Source organism: Elephas maximus, chromosome 23, assembly GCF_024166365.1.
Source record: "Elephas maximus indicus isolate mEleMax1 chromosome 23, mEleMax1 primary haplotype, whole genome shotgun sequence".
NCBI lineage: Eukaryota > Metazoa > Chordata > Mammalia > Proboscidea > Elephantidae > Elephas > Elephas maximus.
Genome location: NC_064841.1, coordinates 56,279,014 through 56,304,654, shown reverse-complemented (window position 1 = coordinate 56,304,654; position 25,641 = coordinate 56,279,014). Strand labels below are relative to the sequence as shown.

The window sequence follows — 25,641 nt, the reverse complement described above, 5'->3', positions numbered from 1 at the left end:
GTTTTGGCCTGGATGACAAGTAGAATGGTTGTCATAGAAAAATAGAAAGTTTGGGACAAGATATTGGTTTGGAGCCAGGTTGGGTTCAAGTGGAAGGTGTTAAGTGTGATTAGTTGAGAAATTAACATCACAACAGGACTTCCCGGTGGAAATACAGTTAGATGGAGATCCAAGTTGGAGTTTGGGTGGGAAATTAGAACTGGAGAGAAAGATTTGAGAGATCTTGACAGAGAAGTGATTGGCCAAAATGGGAATCGACGAGCTGCCTCATGAAGAAGAACAAACAACTATAAGAAAGTGGAAGAGTTAATGAAAGAAATAGATGGCAAATACAAAAGCCAGGAGGGTGTAGATTCAGTGACTCACTGAGAGGAAGAAGATGAGGGAAAGAGGAAGGGAGGAAGAGGGAGAGAGGGAGACGGTTTATTTTTTATTCCACTATACCGGGACCCCTTGGAGCTCCACCTGCCATATTCTAGTCTAGAAGAATATGCCCTAAGACCAATTCCTTAATTTCCATCCAACTGTATTTTAAATTTCAGTGAATGGCAGTTATGTAATAAAGAAACCTTGATTACATCCACTTAACTGGTAAAGAAGTTAGGGAGGGAAAGTAATTTAAAGAAACATTCATTTTCTGGAATGAAACAGAATTTTCAAAATTACCTAAATTGATATTCTGAGAACCTTTAAGTGCGAATTCTCAAAGCTAGTTAGAAGGAAGGAAATTTTCTTCATATCTTGTGAGTCAAACTTGCTCTTTTTAGTACAAACTTCATTCAACTGAAGAGATTAAATCAAGCACCAAATCAGAATAGAGGAGGTGGCTTCAAACTGGCTGTGATTTAAGACCATGTAAGAAGCTTTACCTTCATGATTGAACACTTTCCTGTCTGACTTAGCTCAGTCACACAATGTTATTATCTTGGATAAAGAGGCCCAGGTTCCAGAGATTTGGTCAAAGATTTGGTCTGGAAAACAAAGAATGGACAGTGGGTGCTGGGGTGTGCTATCAAATGGTCATCCTGCCTAAATGATTCTTAGAGACTGCACACTAACACTGCCGTGTATAGTTCAATCCCCTACGCGCAGGTCCACAGCTTTGGACCATGCTGAATGTTCCACAAGACTTACTTGAACGATCTTCACTTGTGTCAGCCATGAAGATCTGATTGTCAAACCACAGATAGGCCACAGTCATCCTGTTTTGAGTCAGAGTCCCAGTCTTGTCAGAGCAGATGATAGAGGTGGCACCGAGGGTCTCTACCGCCTCCAGGTTATTTACTAGGCAGTTCTTCTTGGCCATTGTTTTACCATGTCAGTGACACCTAGACGGAAGAGAGAAAGAAGTTTTGAAAAAAACGTAGGTACACATTACTGAGCATTTTGATCACAGATTCTATAGCAGAATCCTGATCAAAAGAGGGAAAATACAGAATAGAATTTCAAATTCTCATGGACTCCAGACTTTCTGGGGCCATGGAAGCTAGATTAATCCCAGAAACTATAGCCCTGACATAATCTTTAAATCTTAAACCATAAATATTCCTTAAGGTCTTCTTAAAACCAAACAATAGTTTGGCTTAAGTAGTAAAGAATACCTGCCTTGAGCATTATGCTCTTTTAAGATCTATCTATATGGGGTCAACTTGACAAAAGTAACTTGAAAGATTAGATAGAAACCTTAGAGGGCAGTGAGTTTATGTTAGCAGGGGAGGAACAACTTGGAAAAAGAGGGTGACAATGGCTGCACAATTTGAAGAATGTAATCAGTGTCGCTGAGCTATACAAGTAGAAACTGTTGAATTGCTGTATGTTTTAACAACAACATCCTTGTTGTTGTTAGGTGCCGTCAAGTCAGTTCCGACTCATAGCAACCCTATGCACAACAGAGCAAAACACTGCCAGTCCTGCGCCATCATTACAATGGTTGTTATGCTTGAGACCATTGTTGCAGCCACTGTGTTAATCCACCTCGTTGAGGGTCTTCCTCTTTTCCGCTGACCCTGTGCTCTGCCAAGCATGACGTCCTTCCCCAGGGACTGATCCCTCCTGACAACATGTCCAAAGTATGTAAGACGCAGTCTCACCATCTTTGCTTCTAAGGAGCATTCTGGTTGTACTTCTTCCAAGACAGATTTGTTCGTTCTTTTGGCAGTCTGTGGTATAGTCAATATTCTTCGGCAATGCCACAATTCAAAGGCATCAATTCTTCTTTGGTCTTCTTTATTCATTGTCCAGCTTTCACATGTACAGGATGCAGTTGAAAATACCATGGCTTGGGTCAGGCGCACCTTAGTCTTCAGGGTGACATCTTTGCTCTTCAACACTTTAAAGAGGTCCTTTGCAGCAGATTTACCCAATGCAATGTGTCGTTTGATTTCTTGGCTGCTGCTTCTTAGCTGTTGATTGTGGATCCAAGTAAAATGAAATCCTTGACAACTTCAATCTTTTCTCCCTTTATCGTGATGTTGCTCATTGGTCCAGTTGTGAGGATTTTTACTTTCTTTATGTTGAAGTGCAATCCCTACTGAAGGCTGTGGTCTCTGATCTTCATTAGTAAGTGCTTTGAGTCCTCTCCACTTTCAGCAAGCAAGGTTGTGTCATCTGCATAACACAGGTTGTTAATGAGTCTTCCTCCAATTCTGATGCCCAGTTCTTCTTCATATAGTCCACCTTCTCAGATTATTTGCTTAGCATACAGATTAAATATGTATGGTGAAAGAATACAACCCTGACACACACCTTTCCTGACTTTAAACCAATCAGTATCCCCTTGTTCTGTCTGAACAACTGCCACTTGATCTACGTAAAGGTTCCTCATGAGCACAATTAAGTGTTCTGGAATTCCCATTCTTTGCAATGTTATCCATAATTTGTATGATCCACACAGTTGAATGCCTTTGCATAGTCAATAAAACACACGTAAACATCCTTCTGGTATTCTCTGCTTTCAGCCAGGATCCATCTGACATCAGCAATGATATCCCTGGTTCCACATCCTCTTCTGAAACCGGCCTGAATTTCTGGCAGTTCCCTGTTGATATACTGCTACAGCCGTTTTTGAATGATCTTCAGCAAAATTTTGCCTGCGTGTGATATTAATGATATTGTTCTACAATTTCCACATTCATTTGGATTACCTTTCTTGGGAATAGGCATAAATATGGATCTCTTCCAGTCAGTTGGCCAGGAAGCTGTCTTCCATATTTCTTGGCATAGATGAGTGAGCACCTCCAGTGCTGCATCCGTTTGTTGAAACATCTCAATTGATATTCCGTCAATTCCTGGAGACTTGTTTTTCACCAATGCCTTCAGAGCAGCTTGGACTTCTTTCTTCAGTACCGTCGGTTCCTGATCATTTGCTACCTCTTGAAATGGTTGAACATCAACTAATTCTTTTTGGTATAATGACTCTGTATTCATTCCATCTTCTTTTGATGCTTCCTGCGTCATTTAATATTTCCCCCCATAGAATCCTTCACTATTCCAATTCGAGGCTTGAATTTTTTCTTCAGTCCTTTCAGCTTGAGGAACACGGAGTGTGTTCTTCCCTTTTGGTTTTCCATTTCCAGCTCTTTGCACATGTCATTATAATACTTTGTCTTCTCGAGATGCCCTTTGAAATCCTTTGTTCAGTTCTTTTACTTCATCAATTCTTCCTTTTGTTTTAGCTGCTTGATGTTAGAGAAAAAGTTTCAGAGTGTCCTCCGACATCCATCTTGGTCTTCTCTTTCTTTCCTGTCTTTTCAGTGACCTCTTTCTTCATGGATGATGTTCTTGATGTCATTCCACAAATCGTCTGGTCTTCAGTCACTAGTGTTCAATGCATCAAATCTATTCTTCAGATGGTCTCTAAATTCAGATGGGATATACTCAAGGTCATATTTTGGCTCTCTTGGACTTGCTCTGATTTTCTCCAGTTTCAGCTTGAATTTGCATACGAGCAACTGATGGTCCGTTCCATAGTCGGCCCCTGGCCTTGTTCTGACTGATGATATTGAGCTTTTCCATTGTCTCTTTCCACAGATGTAGTCAGTTTGATTTCTGTGTGTCCCATCTGGTGAGGTCCATGTGTAGAGTCGCCATTTATGTTGGTGAAAGAAGATATTTGCAATGAAGAAGTCGTTGGTCTTGCAAAATTCTATCATTCGATCTCCGGCATTGTTTCTATCACCAAGGCCATATTTTCCAACTACTGATCCTTCTTCTTTGTTTCCAACTTTTGCATTAAAATCACCAGTAATTATCAATGCATCTTGATTTCATGTTCGATCAATTTCAGACTGAAGCAGCTGATAAAAATCTTCTATTTCTTCATTTTTGGCCCTAGTGGTTGGTGCATATATTTGAATAATAGTCATATTAACTGGTCTTCCTTGTAGGCGTATGGATAGTATCCTATCACTGGCAGCATTGTACTTCAGGATATATCTTGAAATGTTCTTTTTGATGATGAATGCAACACCATTCCTCTTCAAGTTGTTGTTCCCAGCATAATAGACTATATGATCGTCTGATTCAAAATGGCCAATAGCAGTCCATTTCAGCTCACTAATGCCTAGGATATCGATGTTCATGCATTCTGTTTTGTTTTTGACGATTTTCAGTTTTCCTAGATTTATGCTTTGTACACCCCAGGTTCCGATTATTAATGGATATTTGCAGCTGTTTCTTCTCATTTTGAGTCATGCCACATCAGCAAATGAAGGTCCCGAAAGCTTTACTCCATCCACGTCATTAACAACAACATAGTAAATAAAATTGTTAAAAAGCACAGGTAGAAAAATAACTACTTTAAACTCAGTTTCAATGACATATAAATAGCTAAGCTTAGCTATGACTGAATTTTAGCAGAGAGCTATACTAATTTTAAAACAGAGATATAATTACAGATATAGCAAAACAGACTTAGCGGTTTATAAGTCTTATATACCAAAATTCTTCTTTTTCTTTTCTTTTAAAGACCTTTTTTGTCCTTTCATCTTTTAAGGAAAATAATCCTGAGGGACCCACAGGTGGCAAAGAATGGCCAGGTTGCTACGACCTATAACCAAAACCCAGTGCCGCCAACTCAATTCTGACTCACAGCGATCCTAAAGGACAGAGTAGAACTGCCCTGTAGAGTTTCCAAGAGCACCTGGAGGACTTGAACTGGTGACCCTTTGGTTAGCAGCTGTAGCACTTAACCACTACACCACCAGGGTTTCCGCTATGACCTATGTGTAGTCACGCATAATTATGAAGTAAGCTTTGCCCATCCATCTGCTACGTCCTTTGTCAAGATGAATGTGTGAGGGAGATTTTCACTGGTACATGCCAAGGAGGTTATTCTAAAGGACTCGCTTGTTGCTTTAGGGAATCAAGAAGTATTTGTGTTTCATTTTCAAAGCTGCATATTTTAAAGACTCTTAGTTCTCTCTTCTAAACTCCCGGATATCACAAGGTTCTTTTGGCTCCAGTTTCTTCAAATATAATCTCATGGAGTCAGAAGAGATCTGGAGTTCAAAATATTCTTCTGTCTTTGAGCAGGGCAATATCAGATCAATGATTATGTAGGTCACCTTTACAGATAACTAGAAATATGAATCCTTTCCTCCCTCCACTGACATAGCTTTCACAGCAGAGACTAGGGAAGAGGTAGCTTTTGACTAAGGATTTAATTAGGTGGACCCTTACAAAGGGAGATCTAAAGCTAAATTTGGGGTTATTGTTGTTGTTAGGTGCCCTCAAATCAGTTCCGACTCATAGTGACCCTATGTACAACAAAACAAAAACACTGCCTGGTCCTGCTCCATCCTCACAATTGCTTTCTCTGACCCTCTCCTTTACCATGGGCTGATCCCTCCTGATAACATGTCCAAAGTATGTAAGATGTAGTCTCACCATCCTTGCTTCTAAGGAGCATTCTGGCTATACTTCTTCCAAGACAGATTTGCTCACTCTTTTGGCAGTCCATGGTATATTCAATTTTCTTCACCAACACCAGAATTCAAAGGCGTCAATTCTTCTTTGGTCTTCCTTACTCATTGCCCAGCTTTTGCATACCTCTGGGGCGACTGAAAACATCATGGGTTGGGTCAGGCACGCCTCAGTCTTCAAGGTGATATCTTTTCTTTTTAATAAACTTTAAAGAAGTCTTTTGCAGCAGATTTGCCCAGTACAATAGCCTCTTTTGATTTCTTGACTGCTGCTTCCATGGCATTGATTGTGGATCGAAGTGAAATGAAATCCTTGACAACTTCAATCTTTCCTCCATTTATCATGATGTTGCTTATTGGTCCAGTTATGAGGATTTTTGTTTTCTTTACGATGACGTGTAATCCATACTGAAGGCTGTGGTCTTTGATCTTCATCAATAAGTGCTTCAAGTCCTCTTCACTTTCAGTGAATCATTACTCACTGTCTGAATAATGCAGGTTATTAATGGGTCTTCCTCCAATCCTGATGCCCTGTTCTTCATACAGTCCGGCTTCTCAGATTATTTGCTCAGCATACAGGATGAATAAGTATGGCAAAAGGATACAACACTGACACACACCTTTCCTGACTTTAAACCATGCAGTATCCCCTTGTTACATTCGAATGACTGCCTCTTGGTCTATGTACAGGCTCCTGTGAAATTCCCATTCTTCGCAATGTTATAAATAATTTGTTATGATCCACATAGTCGAATGCCTTTGCATAGTCAATAAAACACAGGTAAACATCTTTCTGGTTTTCTCTGCTTTCAGCCAGGATCCATCTGACATCAGAAATGATATCCCTGGTTCCATGTCCTCTTAGGAAATAAATTTGAGGTAGGGACAGAAAAGAACTGAATTGCTTTGCAGAAGAAAATGGAAGGAATTTCAGTTTTTGCTGCCATGAGACAGAAGAGAATTGAGGCAAATAATGTGGCTTGAAGACTGTACCTAAGTTCCTAAGTTGAAATTGCCACGGAATTTTTTTTTAAAAGAATTGTGGGGAGAAGGTATTAGGCTCCTGGAAAAAAAAAAAATCAAAATATATCAAAAAATATATCTATCTTATCTAGATCTTAAAGAACAAAGTAACTTGCATGATTACAGGCAGATCTCCTGAAAATGAAAATGTAAAGTTTTCAAGGACAACACATTCTAATACTAAAAATATCACAATTCCTTTTGTCCCTCTAAGAAACAATTTATTCAGAATGTTCCATTGTTGGCCATGATAGGGCAGGAGTTTCACTCTAAAGGTAGAGGAGTCTTGTAGTTTGCTTGTGGGGGCTTGCGTAGCGTGGAGGTTATGTGTTAACAAAATCAGGGTATAGAAAGAGTTGGTGGCTACCTAAGAGCATGGACTTGAGGTGACAATGGCCAGGAGGCCATCAGGCACATTGACTTCCATGGTGCCAATGAGGAAGATGAAGGTGTCCACGACAGGATTCTTCACGGACACTGTGATAAAGAAGAAAATAATGCCAATAGAGATGGCCGCTCCTGCCACAACATGAACAAAATGCTCAATCTCAATGGCAATGAATGTCTTTTCATTTCCAACTCCTGAAGCCAGTGAGGCAATTCATCCAATGCTGTGCAGTAACCCGTGTTGATGACCATGTCAGGGAAAGCAGACATTCTATTCCAGGGGTCCTTGGCTAGGAGAGCAACACAATCTGCTTTGTAGTCCTCTCTTTGGTGGTTTACATGATCAATTAGTACATTACATTAAAAGACAAAAATCAGTTCTCTAGGCTTTTCAATTTCAGGTTTTCTCTGAGAAAATCTTTGTAGCAAGAGAGTAAAAAAGCAAAAACATAAGGCCTAAGGAGGAAGAAGTGTGTCTGGCGCTTAGAGCCAGCTGGACTTACCCTCCAGACAGGACGTAGAATAGAAGCCAGTGTTCTTTGCTTCCAGGGGACTGTCATCAGTGAAGTCACAGGATCAAGACCGGGTTTCAGATTCCCCAGCGAGAGAAGAGTTATCCACCTAGAAGAAATTCTGAAAAACGTTCAAAGTTAGGCTTCCTGCTTCAGTTATACTAAATCAGTAAAGCCAATAGAATGCTAACCAGTTACAAAGTAAAGTACTATAATGACATGTGCCAAGAGCTGGAAATAGAAAACCAAAAGGGAAGAACATACTTGGTGTTTCTCAAGCTGAAAGAATGGATGAAAAAATTCAAGCCTCGAGTTGCAATAGTGAAGGATTCTATGGGGGAAAATATTAAATGACACAGGAAGCATCAAAAGAAGATGGAAGGAATACACAAAGTCATTATGCCAAAAAGAATTAGCTGATGTTCAACCATTTCAAGAGGTGGCATATGATCAGGAACCGATGGTACTGAAGGAAGAAGTCCAAGCTGCTGTGAAGGCATTGGCGAAAAACGAGGCAAAGGCATTGGACTGTGTGGATCATAACAAATTATGGATAACATTGCAAAGAATGGGAATTCTAGAACACTTAATTGTGCTCATGAGGAACCTTTACATAGATCAAGTGGCAGTTGTTCAGACAGAACAAGGGAATATTGACTGGTTCAAAGTCAGGAAAGGTGTGCGCCAGGGTTGTATTCTTTCACCATACCTATTCGATCTGTATGCTATACAAATAATCCGAGAAGCTGGACTATATGAAGAAGAACTGAGCATCAGGTTTGGAGGAAGACTCATTAACAACCTGTGTTATGCAGATGACACAACCTTGCTTGCTCAAAGTGAAAAGGACTTGAAGCACTTATTAATGAAGATCAAAGACCACAGCCTTCAGTATGGATTGCACCTCAAAATAAAGAAAACAAAAATCCTCACAACTGGACTAATGAGCAACATCATGATAAACAGGGAAAAGATTGAAGTTGTCAAGGATTTCATTTTACTTGGATCCACAATCAACAACCATGGAAGCAGAAGTCAAGAAATCAAAAGACACATTGCATTGGGTAAATCTGCTGTAAAGGACCTCTTTAAAGTGTTGAAGAGCAAAGATGTCACCTTGAAGACTAAGGTGTGCCTGACCCAAGCTATGGAATTTTCAATCCCATCCTATGCATGTGAAAGCTGGACAATGAATAAGGATGACCAAAGAAGAACTGATGCCTTTGAATTGTGGTGTTGGCGAAAAATACTGAATATACCATAGACTGCCAGAAGAATGAACAAATCTGTCTTGGAAGAAGTACAACCAAAATGCTCCCTAGAAGCAAGGATGGAGAAACTGCGTCTTACATACTTTGGACATGTTGTCAGGAGAGATCAGTCCCTGGAGAAGGACCATCATGCTTGGCAAAGTACAGGGTCAGCAGAAAAGAGGAAGACCCTCAACGAGGTGGATTGACACAGTGGTTGCAACAATGGGCTCAAGCATAACAACGGTTGTAAGGATGGCACAGGTCCGGGTAGTGTTTTGTTCTGTTGTGCATAGGGTCACTATGAGTCAGAACTGACTTGATGGCACCTAACAACAACAATAAGAATAGCATAAAATAAAATGAAAGACTTTCACCTGGGGTCTGAAGACCCCCAGAACTAGTTTTTCTTGAGGAGGAGCTCATAGAGATACTCTTGGAACCAGAAAATATTGCTGTAGGTAGATATAGCAAAGCCAGAGACACAGGCCTGATGGAAAGGGAGTGACAATTAAGGATGAATGACACTGGCTGTCATGTGCAGGAAGAGCACTGAAGGTATTCTTTCTGAAGGGTTCAATGATCTTGCTAAAGTAGGGAAAACTCTAATGAGGTGGATCTCCTGCTTTTTAGCAAGGAAGGAGGTGTGCTTTGCATCCACTATCTTTCCTTCTGGCTGGCAGTTCTTTGGCCTAAGGACAACCCAGTTCTACTGTTGTGTGTCAACAGTGGTGCATGGACTCCCTAGACGATACACAGCAGAAGTCCTGTGTGAAGAGGGAAGCGCTGGTGTCCCACACTGACAGCATCTGGGCAACTTATACTGAGCTCAGGAATGGGAGCAAAATGGTCCCAGAGAAAGAATCTTAGGTTGATCTCCTTGGCTGCCAGTGAATATGCCCTGAACTTCTACAGCTTACTCCCTCAGTCACCCATATAATGATGTTGTCTGAATGGTTTACAAATCCTTCAGAGCAGTAGAAGATGTGGTGCAGTGACTAATGCTTCTGTTCCACTTTATTCTTGACAAAGCATTTTCCTGTCTCTTACTTCATTTGCATTTGATCATCTCAAAACGCTGTGAGGAAATGGGACTCAAAGAATGCAGGTAAATTGCTCAGGGTTTCTCAGACAGCAAGTGATGGGGCCAGGGCTTGAGCAAAGATGCTCTGCCACCAAAACCCCGCTTTTTTCATTAGCTGATGCTTCTTCATATGAAAGTACTGCAGAGAGTAAAAGAAAGATGGCTGCTACTCACGTGAGGAATCATTTTACTGAAGCTGGCCATGATGTTGGTGCTTTTTGCCTCTCGGTAATAAGCAAATGTGCCTGTTAAAATAACAACCAGGACAAGCACGGCACCCAAATACAACTGAGTGATGAAAAAAAAAGAGTGATGAGGAGAGGGGTTAATCAGTAAAACGAATGATAGTAATGAGCCAGACCCTAGGGCTAGATCTCTCCATGGAAAGGTGAGAAACATGGCATTTGTTACGATATAATTTACATGCCATAAAATGTAGCTGTTTTAAATGTGCAATTCAATTTATTTATTTCAGGATTATCTTTTTTTTAGTTTTTAAGCGAATTTACAGAGTTGCAGAACCATCACTACAAACAGGCCTTTGAACATTTCCATCACCCCAAAAAGCTCACTCACTCGTGCTTGTTTGCATTCAACCCCCCTGTCCTATCACCCGCCCCAAATAACCACTGATCTGCTCACTGTCCCTACAGATTTCCCTTTTCTGGATATTTCACTCTTTTGTGTCTGGCGTCTTTCTCTTAGCATAATGTGGGCCAATTCAGCTTTGAAGTTTTGCTACCCAGTTCTCAACACGCATAGAAGCTCTCCCTGATTAAAGGAGAGAATTAGGTTTGAGGAGAAAGATCTCAAAAAACACTTCATATGGGCATAGAATTTTTTTCCTCAGGGACTCATGGTGCTTTGCTTTCTCATTTTATTTTTTTAAGTCATGTCCACACTGCCTCTGAGACATTAGGAAGTCAGATATAATTCTGTTTTACACATGGGACAGTGATTCATTTTCTACAGCCCATGCAGTGCTCGGTGGCAGTCACCTGACTCCGGTCCAGCGCTCTGCCCACTACGGCCTAAATTCATGGTTTTGTTCTCCCCTATTTCCAAGTCAGCAGAGCCTTGTGGGGGATCAACCAGGGCCTTATGTTGTCTAGGGATGAGGATGGATAGTTGGAATAGTGAATCCCATATGCAATCCAGCACAGGATGGCTCCGACCCACAGGAGGATGGAGAAGCCCCCCACCATCTGCTTGAGGAACTTTATAATCTCCGGGGTCCCCTTGGGAGGGTTGAGGGCATTGGACCCATACCGAGTCAGGAGCTCTGCAGCTCTTGCACTGGAGAGACCCTGCAAAGGACAGGCAAAAACAAAACAGGAATTAGTTCTTCTCCCTCAGGGGGTTGGATCAGATTTCTGCAGGTTTGGTTAGGTGCTAATGCGCCAGCCTAAAGACGGTCCTGAGGCAAGTGGACAATTGCCTCAATTCCCCCTCTCCCCCACCTTTAAAGAATGTTTAATGCTTAATATGACCCAGGCATGATTTAAAGTGCTCTGCACATATTTATTCATTTACTCCTCAAAATAACTCTATGAGGAAGGCTCTGGTGTTATCCTTATGCTACAGATGTGGAAATTGAGGCACATAGAGATTAAGTAACCTGCCCAAGGTCACCCAGGTAGTAAATGGTGGTGCCAAGATTCAACTCCAGTAATCTGGCTCCAGAGTCCAAGCTCTTAGCCACTATGCTCTGCTAAGGAATTTTAATTTCTTAGAGATTTATCTAGAGATAGATGCATTTCTGCTAACGGAGTTTCGAAATGCAGAAGCTAGTCACCAGGCTTAAGGGTAAAGCAGTAAATCCAGAAAAGACATATCACCTATTCTGGGACTTATATATAGCACTACTGTTGCCATCGAGGCATTCTGACTCATAGCGACCCTATAGGACAGGGTAGAACTGCCCCATAGGATTTCCAAAGCTGTAGTCTTCAGAGAAGCAGACTGCCATACCTTTCTTCCATGAGTAGTTAGTGGGTTGGAACCGCCAACCTTTCAGTTAGTAAATGAGCACTTCACCACTGTGCCACCAAGGATCCTTTTCTATAGAGCACAACCCAGGTGCTTTTCTACTTTTCCACATATCCACCCTGAGTTCTTGTTCATCTCAACAGTTACAAATCCTACCCAACCTTCGAGGCCCAAACACAAAGGCACTTCTTGCCAGAGCCTTCCCTGGTGCTGCATGCTGCCCATGGGTGCACAAAGGTTCGCTCATCCTCTTCTGAAACCTTGCATTATCCATCATGGGATTTTTTCCCCATAAACTATCTTCTATTTGGAAAGTCTTGTACATACATTTTTTAATATTAGGAGCTACTTAAAGGCAAGGACTATGTCTTGTTCTTTTTTGGGTCCTCTGTGGAGCCCTGGAAACCCTGGTGGCATAGTGGTTAAGAGCTACGGCTGCTAACCAAAAAGGTCGGCAGTTCGAATCCATCAGGTACTCTTTGGAAATTCTATGGGCCAGTTCTACTCTGTCTTACAGGGTCGCTATGAGTTGGAATCAACTCAAGGACAGTGGGTTTGGTTTTGTTTTGGTTTTTATGGAGCCCTGGTGGTGTAGTGTTTAAGTGCTATGGCTGCTAACCAAAAGGTCAGCAGTTCGAATCTACCAGGCACCTCTTAGAAACTCTATGGGGCAGTTCTACTCTGTCCTATAGGGTCGCTATGAGTTGGAATCAACTAGATGGCAATAGTTTTTTTGTTTTTAACGAAGCCCTGGTGGAACTGCGATTAAGATTTCCGCTGCTAACTAACATCTCTGCAAACTGCCCCCTTGCTTCCCATCTTACTGCTGCTGTCCTGTTTCAGGTCTTATTCTCACTGTCCTAAATTATTGTCCCATTCTTCTAAAATCTCCCCCTTCCATCTCCTGCTTAAAAAAAAAAAATTCTACCAGAACTGCCTTTTGAAAACCAATCTCATCAAATCACTTCCGCATTAGAAATTGTGCCCCTTATACACTTAAGAGTCTCTATTCCTTAGTTTAATATGAAGGTGCTTGACAGTTTCACCCAGTTTACCTTTTCCCTGGCCTCATTTCTATGTCACTTCTTCCCTTTCCACACACGAGGTCCCAGTGACCCCAGACTGCTCTCAGGGTCCAAATGTGTTCTGTTCTTTTTGGCTCCCTAGGTACTCTGCCACTTTAAATTCTAATCATCCTCTTAAATCCCAGTGTAAACACGGTATCACTCAGGGAGCCTGCTCCAGTCCCTCTAGTCAGACTTCATCATTCTCTTAGGATATTGTCTAAACCTTTCATTAGTCACTGAAGTGGAATACAGTGGATGTTACAATATTCTTGTACACATCTGCCTCCCCTTTAGAACTGCTTACTCCTTAAGGTCAGAGATCATCTTGTTCCTCTTTGTATCTCTCCATCTTCAGTCCAGTGGTCTGCACATAGTAGGTATTTCTGTTGCACATTTAGTATCCAAACCTCACGGTATCAAGATACCAAGACTGGAATTTTCATTTGAACTGGAATTCACAGCAGAAAGCAGTACTTTCTGAAATGCCTATGAGCACACCAGTGTGCTCCTGGAGAGAGCCTCCCTTCTTGGAGGAGAAGGTGGGAACAAGCAGGGTCCTAGGCTGTTGCTCTTGATCCTCACTTTTTAGCACGGATTTCCCCCATTCTCTGATAAGAGCAGCATGTACCACAACACAGGGATTAAGAGCAACCTCTGACTGTGACAGCCAGGAAAGTATCAGTATCTTTCTGGGGTGTACCATAGCTTTTCTGCAGCCACAGTGAAAGGATGTGTAGGACCAAGTGGATAGCTCAGTGAAAGGGACTTGGCTTAGACACATCAGCTTCTTGAGGTTGGCCAGCTCTTCTGCCACATTCTAGGCATGTGGACCACTGGTGTTCTCAAAGTTGCTGCTATAGGTCATTCACCCTAAAGTGATGTCTACTTTTCTACACACGCTGAGTACACAACCTTTCTACTTGTATGGTCAGGGGACTTCTCTTCCTGATCCCTGGTTCCCAACGACTTACTGTAAAGATGTTTGTTCTGTTTCTTTTCTGATTCCTCAATGCTGAGTTTGTGGTCATCCTGAAATTCATGAAAAGGAGAATAGAGTGAATTAGATACTTTCAAAAATCCCAAACCCTGAGCACCCACAAGTTGCGGGGCAACTGCGGGAGACCGGGTAGTGGGTGGAAAGAGGGAGGCCCAGGGGAGGGCTCCACTGTGACATGGAGGTCAGTGGAAGGAGAAGAGGGAGAAAGGGGCCCCACGGCCAGGCAGGGGCAGACAGAGGAAGAATGGGGTCCCCGCCCAGGGTGGGCGACAGGAGGTGGGGGGCAACCCGGAACCACTACCACCACCCCAATCTCTGCGGGCTCTCTGGAGGTGCGGAAGGCATGGGAAAGAGTGACCAGCCGCGCCACACACATCCCGCGACTCGCTGTGGGCGTCAATCGGTGAGCAAGGGGGAAGGGGAGGTGGAGGAAGACACCGGCACCGAAGACAGGGCCCAGGCCCCTACCCCTCCTCCACCTCTTGGGAGCGGACGATGAGGTGGTGCAGCCTGAGGGGTTGACTGGCAGGGAGGGGGCTCACCCCCTTCCACCGTGGACTGCCCTCTCCGTGACCATGGCTGTGGACCACCCAACAAACGGACTCGCCTGAAGCCAAGGTAGGGCCCTCCCCGCCGCCACCGGACCGCATCCACACTGTCTCTCACTGTCTGGGGCTCAGCGGGCCTGGCATGCAGCAGGCTGGGGGTCGCGGTTGGGACATACACCTGTGAGCGCGCGCCTGAATCTACTTGTAGGCTACAAGATTAAGTGAATGCGCAGCACCTGGTATGCGGTATGCACCGGTAACCAAGGTAAGCGGGTGCTTACCTTGTTTATTGGGGAATCCGTCCCTGGTCCCCTTTCCTGGGCAGGAGAATGCCCACTGAGCTCATGAACCGGGACAGAGTGACACTACTGGCGCAACTTTTCTCAGAGTGCATTCCACCCATTTAACTCCCAGACCCCGGCCTCAGAGCCATTTTCGGAACAGGCGCCTCCCAGGTGCTATTCGAGCTGGCCCAGAACCTGCACATTTGGACTGAATTCTTTACCCCAGTCCGCCCTGGAAGTCGAACCATGGGTGTTTTGCGGCTAGGAAGGGTCACTCTCCAGTGTGGGGGAGATAACCCATGGTGAGGCCAGAGAATGCTCAAAAACCAGATAGCCCACAGTTTTTAAACCCACGTGGCCCCGCCCCTGCCAGGCCAGCTGCAGCCCTGGCGTGGATGGCAGGAGTGCCCACGGTACGCGGCCCTGGAAGGAAGAGACCCAGAGAGCTGGGGGCAAGGAGCTGGGAGCGCCCGTCCCCGGGCAGGGGCTCTGAGCCTGGGCGCACAACCGGCAGGCACCGGGACACAGGGCCCCGGCAGCTGAGCACAATCCTAACAGACAAGGTCCTGGCCCCAGCCAAGGGCTTCTTGGCAGCTTAACACCCAGGCTCTCCCGAAAGTCGACACTTGCTTTTCGTTTTAAAACTCTATTTGCTTACCAAATAAATGAATTTATAAACATGTATAATCACAGAAATCAAATTGACTCCATCTGTGGAAAGAGAGGATGGAAAGCTCAATATCATCAGTCAGAACAAGGCCAGGGGCCGACTGTGGAACAGACCATCAATTGCTCCTATGCAAGTTCAAGTGGAAACTGAAGCAAGTCCAGGAGAGCCAAAATATGACCTTGAGTACATCCCACCTGAATTTAGAGACCATCTGAAGAATAGATTTGACGCACTGAACACTAGTGACCAAAGACCAGACGAATTGTGGAATGACATCAAGGACATCATCCATGAAGAAAGCAAGAGGTCATTGAAAAGACAGGAAAGAAAGAAAAGACCAAGATGGATGTCAGAGGAGACTCTGAAACTTTTAGAGCGCTGAGCAGCTAAAGCAAAATGAAGAATTGATGAAGTAAAAGAACTGAACAGAAGATTTCAAAGGGCAGCTCAAGAAGACAAAGTAAAGTATTATAATGACATGTGCAAAGAGCTGGAAATGGGAAACCAAAAGGGAAGAACACGCTCAGTGTTTCTCAAGCTGAAAGAACTGAAGAAAAAATTCAGGCCTCGAGTTGCAATAGCGAAGGATTTTATGGGGGAAATATTAAACAACACAGGAAACATCAAAAGAAGATGGAAGGAATACACAGAGTCATTATACCAAAAAGAATTGGTCGATATTCAACCATTTCAAGAGGTGGCATATGATCAGGAACTGATGGTACTGAAGGAAGAAGTCCAAGCTGCTCTGAAGGCATTGGCAAAAAACAAGGCTCCAGGAGTTGGTGGAATAAATTGAGATATTTCAACAAACAGATGCATTGCTGGAGATGCTCACTCGTCTATGCCAAGAAATATGGAAGACAGCTTTGTGGCCAAATGACTGGAAGAGATCCGTATTTATGCGTATTCCCAAGAAAGGTGATCTAGCTGAATGTGGAAATTATAGAACAATATCATTAATATCACATGCAAGCAAAAATTTTGCTGAAGATCTTTCAAAAATAGCTGCAGCAGTATATCGACAAGGAACTGCCAGAAATTCAGGCTGGATTCAGAAGAGGACGTGGAACCAGGGATATCACTGCTGATATCAGATGGATCCTGGCTGAAAGCAGAGAAACCAGAAGGATGTTTACGTGTGTTTTATCGACTATGCAAAGGCATTCGACTGTGTGGATCATAACAAATTATGGATAACATTGCAAAGAATGGGAATTCCAGAACACTTAATTGTACTCATGAGGAACCTTTACATAGATCAAGAGGCAGTTGTTCGGACAGAACAAGGGGATACTGATTGGTTTAAAGTCAGGAAAGTTGTGTATCAGGGTTGTATTCTTTCACCATACCTATTCAATCTGTGTGCTGAGCAGGTAATATGAGAAGCTGGAGTATATGAAGAAAAACTGGACATAACTATGTTATGCAGATGACATAACCTTGCTTGCTGAAAGTGAAGAGGGCTTGAAGTACTTACTAATGAAGATCAAAGGCCACAGCCTTCCATATGGATTGCACCTCAACATAAAGAAAACAAAAACCCTCACAAATGGACCAATGAGCAACATTATGATAAAGGGAGAAAAGATTGAAGTTGTCAAGGATTTTGTTTTACTTGGATTCACAATCAACAGCCATGGAAGCAGCAGTCAAGAAATCAAAAGACGCATTGCATTGGGCAAATCTGCTGCAAAGGACCTCTTTAAAGTGTTAAAGAGCAAAGATGTCACCCTGAAGACTAAGGTGTGCCTGACCCAAGCCATGGTATTTTCAACCGCATCATATGCATGTGAAAGCTGGGCAATGAATAAAGAAGACTGAAGAGGAATTGACGCCTTTGAATTGTGGCATTGCCGAAGAATATTGAATATACCATGGACTGCCAGAAGAACGAACAAATCTGTCTTGGAAGAAGTACAACCAGAATGCTCCTTAGAAGCAAGGATGGCGAGACTGCGTCTTACATACTTTGGACATGTCGTCAGGAGGGATCAGTCCCTGGAGAAGGACATCATGCTTGGCAGAGTACAGGGTCAGAGGAAAAGAGGAAGACCCTCAGCGAGGTAGATTGACACAGTGGCTACCACAATGAACTCAAGCATAGCCACTACTGTAAGGATGGCTCAGGACCGGGCAGTGTTTCATTCTGTTGTGCATAGGGTCACTATGAGTAGGAACTGACTCGAGGGCAATAACAATAACAACAACAACAACATAATCAGAGGGTAGAAATGCTATTCCCAGCAGCAACTGCTTTCTAAGAAAGTATCCTGCCAGACCTATTAGACCCATAGAGGCTAGAAGAACCCCCGGACTATTGCCCTAAAGTAACCTTTGAACTTGGAATTGAAGTTATTTTCTGCAGGACACTTTTCAGCCAAATAATAAACCAGAAAAAAAACAAACCTTGTTGCCGTGGAGTCAATTTCAACTCATAGTGACCCTATTAAAAACAAAAAACTCGTTGCCATCGAGTCGATTTGGACTCATAGCAACCCTATAGAATAGAGTAGAGCTGCCTCCATAGGGTTTCCAAGGAGCGGCTGATGATTAGAACTGCCCACCTTTTGGTTAGCAGCTGAGCCCTTAACCACTGTGCTACTAGCGCTCCAGCCAAATAATAGATTGGCTTATAAAATAAACGATGTCACCTGTGAGTAATGTGCTTCCTTAAACAATTAATTGTATGAGACCACAGGCTTACTGGTGCTTACTGCATACCAAGTGCCGCCCATTCACTTAATCTTGCAGCCTACTTTTTTTTTTTTTTTACCCCAGAGGTGCGCAGGAGTTCCACGACATGTGGCACTGACCAGGCCGCTGGGTTCCATCTCCTAGCGCCACCGAACCCTGCCGGCACAGCGCGGCGCCATGACCTGTGGGTGGAGTCTGGCCCGGAATCGCAGTGGATATGAGATCCCCCGAGGGTCTTTAAACCTCCAAGCCGGGTCTATCCAGGTACCTGGACAGGGTGGTGGGCTAGGGTCCGCCGTCACCACGACTCGGGCTCCAGCTGAGGCCGCCCACGGGACTTGAGGCTGCGGCGCTGCCCTCTCATGATGGGGAAAGCCTCTGCTGGCGCAGCCAAAACTCGCCCTCTGTAGCCAGGCCACCCCCAGCTCCTCCCACCGCCTCCCCTTCCCCACCCCGACACCGGTCTGGTGACGTTATGCACAGGCCCCAGTCCCTCTGAGCACCCGCACAGCTCAGGCTTTGCGCCACGTAGCGCACTGGGCGACGGCGGGATGACGCGTGGTCACGGGTGGGCATGGGGAGCGCAGGCGTGGTGGGGGGAACGAAGAGGGAAGGTGGGGGAGAGAGAGAGAAGGGGACAGCGCTGGGCAGCGGGGCAGGAGCAGAGGTAGGACAAGCGGGGTCCCCGCCCAGGGCGGGAGGCGGCGGGAACCCCCCGACCACCACCACCTCCAACCCCCGCAGGCTCATTGGAGGTGGGAAAGGTGTGGGGAACAGCTCCCGCCATGTCACGCGCATCCCGAGACTCGCCCGCGCACCAGACTGGAGGGGTGGGACTGCGAAGAGGCTGACGCTGGCGCCGAAGACGAGGCGTGGCCCCTGACTCTCACCCCACCGCACAGAGGGGACGACAGGGTGGCGGTGCAGCCAGAGCCGGTGACTGGCACCAACGAGGAGGTTTGGCCACCTCCCCCCCCCCCAATTCTGCCATGAACTGTCCCCTCCTTGACAACGGCCACCGACCAACAGACCCCTGGGAAGCCGAGGTAAGTCCCACGCGGGGGCCTCCAAATCGTGCTTGCTCTCCAACCCCCTGCACTCTCACTCTTGAGGCATAGTGAACCGGCACCGCACCAGCGGAGGTTTGCTGCCAGGAGACACACGCGTGAGAGCGCGTCAGACTTTACTTATAGGCTACAAGGTTAAGTGAATGCGCTGTACGTGGTCTGTAGCAAGCACGGTAAACACACGCCTACCTTGTTTATTGAGAAATCCATCCCTTGTATCCTTTCTGGGGTAGGAGAATGCCCACTGAGCTCATGAACCTCATCAACAGGGACAGGACAAGCCTACTGGAGCAACTCTTCTCAGACCTTATTCCATCCATTTAGCTGCCAAACTCGGTCTCCAGTGTCATCTTTGGAACTGGCATCTCCCAGGTACTATTTGAGCTAGCCTAGAACCCTATGGCCCCTTCCCACATATTTGGATTGAATTCCTTACTCCAACCGGCCCTGAGGTCCAAACCACGTGCATTTTGCGGCTGAGCGGGGTCACTCTGTGGGTGAGATAACTGGTGGTGAGGCCCAAGGATGCTCCAAAACCAAACAGCCAGCAGTTTCTATCCCTTCTCCTGCCCCCTGGGACAGGCATTTCTTCCTCACCTATCCCAAGCTTCCACTCCCTCCCTGGTGCCCCTCCAGCACTTCTAGTGGGGTGCATGTACCCTGCCCACGATGCCTAGGCTAGGGTGCCTGGCCAGGTGAGGTCAGAGAAAGTCCATGGTTACTCAGGCACAGAGCTCAGTGAAGTGCTCAGACTGCAGGGGCAGCGGGTGAGGTCACCTGCAGTGGGGGCCCTGTGCAAACTAGGTGAGCCCAGCATTCGCGATCACTCAGGTGGGAACTGCCCAGCCAGAATACTTTTAAATCTGGGCAGCCCTGCTTCCCACACCAGCCACACCAGCTGCAGCTCCAGAGGGCGGCTGAGTACCGAGAAAGTCAGGACTGGAGGAGCTGGGCGCTCCCGCCTTGGGGCCAGCATTCTGAGCCCGGGCACACAACTGGCTGAGGCAGCAGCTCAGGTCCTGGGAGGTGGAGCACCTTGCCTCAGGCAAGGTTCAGGCCTCTGCCAACCAGGCAAGGGCTACTCCGCGGCCTCAAGCCTTGGCCCAGCCCAGGTTCTCCTGAAAGTAGACACTTGATTTTCTTTTATAAAACTCAATTTGCTTACCAAATAAATGAGTTTATAAACATTGTAATCAGAGGGGGGAAATGCTGTTCCCAGCAGCAACTGCTCCCTAAAAAAGTGCCCTGCCAGACCTACTAGACCAATAGAGACTAGAGGAAGAGACTGTTGCCCTAAGATAACCTTAGAACTTGGATTTGAAGCTATTTCTGCACAATACCTTCCAGCCAAGTAATAGATTGGTTTATAAAATATACAATAGCACTTGTGAGTAATGTGCTCCTTTAAACAACTGCATAAGACCCAGCGGTCAAGGCAGAGCCAAGATGGCAGAATAGACAGGTGCTTCCACGAGGCTTCTTACAACAAAGACCGGAAAAAACAAGTGAAAAGAGTATATTTACCACAAGCTAGGAGCTCTGAACATCAAAGGCAAGCTTAGAAAACAACTGAGGGGCAGGGGGAGGAAGAGATGGTTCAGAAGCAGAGAGGAGTTACTGGACCTGAATCGCGGGGAGCCCTCAGGCATCATTCCCGGGGAGCGGTGGCACAGGGCTAGTACTAGAGTTCGGCTGCAGTTTCTTCAGGGAGAAGCAGCCAGCCACACAACCTACTCACACCTCCGGAACCAGAGAAGAACAGGTGCTCTCGGCAAAAGCTAAGTACTTGCATATATTTTACCACGCCCCCAGCCTCAAGCTGGTTTCAGTGGCTGTCGATTTCCCTGGGCCTGAGATAGGCCCTGTTGAGTGCCTAGAGCCATCCTCCCAGCCTTGGAGAAGGAATAAATTTGCAATTGTGGGAAAAGATAAATTGCCAGCTCCACTAATCTGGAGAGCTCACGACAATAGAAGCTCCTGTCCAGGCAAAAACTGTCCAGGGACTTTGAGTATGTTTCCCCTCTGCATGGACCTGTGTGGGCCTATTTCTGGAGAATAGGCACTTGTTGATAGACTGCAACTATTTCAGCTATGTGGTCAAGAGGTGGGTGTTTGATATTTCACATTGCTTTGCCTATTAAACAGGGTCCTCATCTACCCACATCAGGGGCCTAAGGACTGGTGGCTCCACTCAGGTCACCCAGCCACCCGCAAAAGGGATCCAAGAATAACTGGTACCTCCAGCCCTTACACTCCAAAACATTGGGTGCCCATGGTCCATCTACAGAACCCACCCACCTGTATGCTCTAGGGAACAGGGACATGCTTTCCTCAGGGACACATGGGGGAAGATTCTCAGGCTCTGCATTTTTCAGAGTGTGACCCCCTGCTGCAACCAGATACCGGTACCTACACCAATCACCCCTGCCCCTCTAAGACTGTAGGACAGAGCCTGTACCACACACTTGATGATCAGCTACCTGGATACCTGAGCTGAATTCGTACAAGAAAAGCGAATGGACTGCTAGACTGATATAACTGATAACAGCTCTAGTGATCTGGGGACAGGAAGTCAGAGCTCCAAAGGCGAAAATAATCAAGCTAGCTCACTCAAGAACCCATTCGGGCATATCAAAACAAAACAAAGCAAGAAGCTACAACAAAGTAAGCAAACATAAAATAAACTGATACAATAACTTAGAGATGGCTCGGAGACAACAGTCAATATCAAGTCACATAAAGAAACAGAGCATCTTCACCTCAACAAGCTGTCAAAACAAAGAATCAAGAGATCTTCTAGATGAAAGTGCCTTCCTGGAATTACGAGAGGCAGAATACAAAAGATTTAATATACAGAACCCTTCAAGACATCAGGAAGGAAATGAAGCAATATGCAGAACAAGCTAAGGAACACACAGATAAAGCAGTTGAAGAAATTAAAAAGATTATTCAGGAACATAATGAAAAATTTAATAAGCTGGAGAAATCCATAGACAGCAATCAGAAATTCAGAAGATTAACAATAAAATTACAGAAGTAGACAATAGAAAGTCAGAGTAGCAGAATTGAGCAAGTCAAAGGCAGAATTTCTAAACTTGAAGATAAAGAAATTGGCACTAATATATTTGAAGAAAAATCAGGTAAAATAATTAAAAAAAATGAAGAAATCTTAAGAATCATGTGGGGCTCTAGCAAAAGAAATAACCTATGAGTGATTGGAGTACCAGAACAGGGAGGGATGAAAGAAAATACAGAGAGAATTGTTGAAGATTTGTTGGCAGAAAACTTCCCTGATATCGTAAAAGATGAGAAGATATCTATCCGAGGTGCTCATCAAACTCCACATGAGGTAGATTTTAAAAGACAGTCACCAAGACATATTATAGCCAAACTTGCCAAAACCAAACATAAAGAGAGAATTTTAAGAACATCCAAGGATAAATGAAAAATCACCTACAAAGGAGAGTCAATAACAATAAGCTCAGACTACTTGGCAGAAACCATGCAGGCAAGAAAGCAATGAGATGACTTACATAAAAAACAGAAGGAAAAAAATTGGCAGCCAAGAACCTTATACCCAGCAAAACTGTCTCTCAAATATGAAGGTGAAATTAAGACATTTCCAGATAAACAGAAGTTTAGGGAATTTGTAAAAACCAAAGCAAAACCATAAGAAATAATAAAGAGAGTTCTCCGGTTAAAAAATCGATAATATTGGGTATCAACCCAAGACTAGAACACTGGGCAGAACGATCAGAAGTCAACCCAGACACGGAAATCACAAAAAATAAATCAAGATAAAAAAACAGTCAAAACAGAGAAGCAGCGATGTTGTTATGTAAAAGAAGACAACATTAAAACAATAGAGAGGGCCTAAGAAATACAGTCATAGATCTTCTATATGGAGAGGAAAACAAGGCAATACAAAAAAGTAAAAGTTAGGTTTAAATTTAGAAAAATAGGGGTAAATAATAAGGTAACCATAAAGGAGACAAACTATCCTACACATCAAAATAAAATACAAGAAAAAAATAGAGACTCAGCAGAAACAAAATCAATAACAACGAATATGAGGAAAGGACAATATATAATCTACTCAGCATGCACAATTAAGTGGGGAAAAGAAACTGTCAACAACACACAAAAAAGGGATCAAAGTGATAACACTGAATTCATTCCTATCCATAATTACTCTGAATGTAAATGGACTAAATGCACCAATAAAGAGACAGAGAGTGGCAGAATGGATTAAAAAACACAATCCATCTATAGGCTACCTACAAGAGACACACCTTAAACTTAGAGACAAAAACAAACTAAAACTCAAAGGGTGGAAAAAATATATCAAGCAAAGAACAGTCAAAAAAGAGCAGGAGTGGAAATATTAATTTCCAACAAAATAGACTTTAAAGTTCAATCCATCAGAAAGGATAAGGAAGGGCACTATATAATGATTAAAGGGACAATATACCAAGAAGATATAGCCATATTAAATATTTATGCACCCAGTGCCTGGGCTGCAAGGTACATGAAACAAACTCTATTAGCATTGAAAAGTGAGATAGACAGCTCCACAATAATAGTAGGAGACTTCCACACACCACTTTCGGTGAAGGACAGGACATCCAGAAAGAAGCTCAATAAAGACATGGAAGATCTAAATGCCACAATAAACCAACTAAACCTTATAGACATATACAGAACACTCCACCCAAAAGCAGCCAAGTATACTTTCTTTTCTAGTGCACAAGCAACATTCTCTAGAATAGACCACATATTAGGTCATAAAGCAAGCCTTAGCAGAATCCAAAACATTGAAATATTACAAAGTGTCTTCTCTGACCAGAAGGCCATAAAACTGGAAATCAATAACAGGAAAAGCAGGGAAAAGAAATGAAACACTTGGAAATTGAACAATACCCTGCTAAGAAAAGACTGGATTATAGAAGACATTAAGGATAGAATAAAGAAATTCATAGGATCCAATGAGAATGAAAACACTTCCTGTCAGAACCTTTGGAACACAGCAAAAGCAGGCTCAGAGGTCAATTTACATCAATAAATGCACACATCCAAAAAGAAGAAAGGGCCAAAATCAAAGAACTATCCCTACAACTTGAACAAATAGAGAGCAACGAAAGAAACCCTCAGGCACCAGAAAATGAAATAAAATAAAAATTAGAGCTGAACTAAACGAAATAGAGAACAGAAAAACAACTGAAAGAATTAACAAGACCAAAAGCTGGTTCTTTGAAAATATTTACAAAATTGATCAACCATTGGCCAAACTGACAAAAGAAAAACAGGAGAGGAAGCAAATAACCTGAATAAGAAATGAGATGGGCGATATTACAACAGACCCAACTGAAATTAAAAGAATCATTTCAGATTACTATGAAAAATTGTACTCAAACAAATTTGAAAACCTAGAAAGAAATGGATGAATTCGTAGAAATGCACTACCTACCTAAACTAACATAAACAGAAGTAGAACAACTAAATAGACCCATAACAAAAGAAGAGATTGAAAAAGTAATCAAAAAACTGCCAACAACAACAACAACCAAAAAAAGCCCTGGCCCAGAGGGCTTCACTGCGGAGTTCTACAAAACTTTCAGAGAAGAGTTAACACCACCACTACTAATGGTATTTCAGAGCATAGAAAAGGACGGAGTACTCCCAAACTCATTCTACGAAGCCAGCATAACCCTGATACAAAACCAGGTAAAGACACCACAAAAGAAGAAAATTATAGACCTATATCCCTCATGAATGTAGATGCAAAAATCCTCAACAAAATTCTAGCCAATAGAATCCAACGACATATCAAAAAAATAACCCAACATGACCAAGTGAGATTCATACCAGGTATGCAGGGATGGTTTAACATTAGAAAAATAATTAATGTAGTCCATCATATAAGTAAAACAAAAGACAAGAATCACATGATTTTATCAATTGATACAGAGAAGGCATTTGACAAAGTTCAACACCCATTCGTGATAATAACTCTCTGCAAAATAGGAATAGAAGGAAAATTCCTCAACATAATAAAGGGCATTTACACAAAGCCAATAGCTAACATCATCTTAAATGGAGAGAGCCTGAAAACATTCCCATTGAGACCGGGAACCAGACAAGGATG

The 25,641-nt window shown here is 43.7% G+C and overlaps 1 pseudogene; it reads right to left on the bottom strand.

The window, feature by feature from the left end:
• LOC126066384 (potassium-transporting ATPase alpha chain 2-like) overlaps window positions 1–18,727 on the bottom strand; it is a 33,056-nt pseudogene extending 14,329 nt beyond the window's left edge.
• Window positions 18,728–25,641: the final 6,914 nt, after the last annotated feature.